Raw genomic sequence first — 2,840 nt, 5'->3', positions numbered from 1 at the left:
CAGAGCTGCTACTAAAAACAGCCAGACAGGCCCTCTTCTGCTGTGCTCCTAGAGTGAGACCCCAAGAGACGGATGCTCGCAGCCAGGAGACAAGGTAGCTTCTACCCCCTGATTTATGGAGATGCCTTTTGAGCTTCTGTCCTGATCAGCATAGAGGCAGCCGAGAAAATGTGGAGAGGACAGTGCAGATCCTGTTGCCACGTGAATGGAACAAAAGTGCCAGCTCTTAAAATACAGGATACCAGCCCTAATCACACATCATGTTCAACACTAATAATAATAATAATAATAATAGACTATTTGTTAGCTGCCCCATAACAAACTGGGCGACTCACAAAACAGCATTAAAACATCAAGTAAAAACACACAACACATGAAATCACAACACACACACAAAAAAATACACTACAAAACAATTGAGAACCCTTTTCAAAAATCAGCTTTAAAATGAAAATTGAAAAGACCTGAGTGAACAAAACTTTACCTAATGTCTAAAAGAACCAACTGATGGGGCCAGGCGAACCTCAACTGGGGAGGCTATTCCATAAACAGGGTGCAACCACCGAGAAGGCCCTCTCCCTGGTAGCCACCCAACTCACCTCTCTTGGCAGGGGCACTGCCAAACAAGTCTGTGCATGGTATACACAGGTATATATCTGTACAGTACTCAACTGAAGGCTGATTACGAGTACCTGTACAGGTACAGATCTGTACACAGCATTACACTTCCTATCTGTATCCTGTATTTAGAGGGGTCTGTACCAGGGCTTTTAAAAATAAAGATTCAGAACTGCACCATGATGTACGAGTGCAATTCAGGTGCATATTGTTCATGGCTACAATACATAACACATTATTGTGTGTGCACACATATGTTGTTGCCTAGAGTCACATCAGAGGAGCTGGTCTTGCGGTAAAAGGTAAAGTGTGCCATCAAATCAATTTCAACTTCTGGCACCCACAAGCCCTGCGGTTTTCTTTGGTAGAAGACAGGAGGGGTTTACCTGCACAGTATGAGATGATGCCTTTCAGCATCTTCCTAGATCGCTGCTGCCCAATATAGTACCAGCGGGGATTCGAACCGGCAACCTCCTGCTTGTTAGTCAAGCATTTCCCTGCTGCGCCACTTAAGGTGACAGGTGATCTTGCGATAGCGAACATAAATTGTCCCCTTTGCTAAGCAGGGTCCACCCTTGTTTGCATTTGGATGGGTGACTTTATGTGAGCACCATCAGCTGTAAGATATTTCCCTTAAAGGATGGGACCATAGTTCCGTGGTAGAGCCTTTGCTTGGATGCAGAAGGCAACCAGGTTCACTCCCTGGCAATTCCAGGTGGGACTGGGAGAGACCCCTGACCAGCCTATAACCTTGGAGAGCCCCTGCAGACAGTAAAGTGGACAGTACTGAACTAGATGCACCAATGGTCTGATTCGGTATAAGGCAGCTTTCCACGTTCCTATTCCATGACATTTAGAGGTGTACATGGGAGGAGAGAAAATTCTCAGGACTAGGAAATTGATGGCGGCATTGCAGAAGAACGTTATAATTGGCAAAGTCTTTGGGAGGGGGGACAGTGGAGTCTGTAGGAAGCGTCTTTTGCAGGGGGAGGAGAAATTGAACGCTTGATCAAGGTCTGAGTTCTAGAGGAGCCTGGACTATTCACTTTACTTTTCTCATTATTATCAGTCACTTTTTACATCATCTAACACTATACAACTTTTGCTTGACTTCAACTGTTGAAGTGCACAAATGCACTTTTCTTGTGGTGGAGGGACTGTCTGTTTGGTGTCCGGTTGTGCATCTAAAAAGCCCTGGCATGTAACCCAGTCCATGTCTAAAATGAACACTGGTACAGTCATTCACACAAAAACATGTACCTGTGTTTGACTGATGAAGTGCTGTCAAGCTGATGTCGACTCTTAATGACCACATAGATAGAGTCTCTCCAGGATGATCTGTCTTTAACTTGGCCTTTAAGGTCTCTCAGTGGTGCATTCACTGCTGTCGTGATCAAGTCCATCCACCTTGCTGCTGGTTGTCCTCTTCTTCTCTTTCCTTCCACTTTTCCCAGCATTATGGACTTCTCAAGGGAGCTGGGTTTTTGCATAATGTGTCCAAAGTATGATAGTTTGAGCCTGGTCATTTGTGCCTAGAATGAGAATTCTGGATTGATTTCTTCTATGATCCATTGGTTTGTTTTCCTGGCTGTCCGTGGTGTCCTCAAAAGTCTTCTCCAGCACCAAAGTTCAAAAGCATCAATGCTTTTTCTATCCTGCTTCTTCAAAGTTCAGCTTTCACATCCATAGAGTGTAACGGAAAAACCATTCTCTGAACGATGCTGATCTTTGTAGGTATAGACACGTCACGGCAGACACCTAAATTCAGGCACCACATCATGTCTGAGTAAGGCTACGGTCATCCAGCTGGGGATTGACATGAGATGCCCAGTCAGGAAGCTGTAATCTGATGGGATGCAAAGGAGACAAGAATGTTGGTACCCTTCAGAGTTGCCTAGAAGAAGGAGTTGAAGGTCTGGTTGGGGCAGCCCTTACATGAGGTAAGGTGAGGCCTCAAGCAGCAGGTGATTGAGGCTGGGTGCCAAGGTGCCCCTGCTGTAGCCATCAGAGAAGCAATTTGAGTCCAAACCGAACCCTGCAAGGAAAGCCTCTCTTCATGCTCCTTACCTCGTACTCCTTGCAAACTTTGCAAGAAGAGGAGGTTGCGTCAAAGCAATGCTGCTTTCAAAGTTTCCAAGGACTGGTTTTGAAAGAGGCCTGGCCCCCATCCCACCGGGAGAGGAGAGCTGGTCTTGTGGCAGCAAGCATGACTTGTCCCCTTA

Source organism: Hemicordylus capensis, chromosome 8, assembly GCF_027244095.1.
Source record: "Hemicordylus capensis ecotype Gifberg chromosome 8, rHemCap1.1.pri, whole genome shotgun sequence".
Classification (NCBI taxonomy): Eukaryota; Metazoa; Chordata; class Lepidosauria; order Squamata; family Cordylidae; genus Hemicordylus; species Hemicordylus capensis.
Note: the sequence above shows the minus strand (reverse complement) of the source record.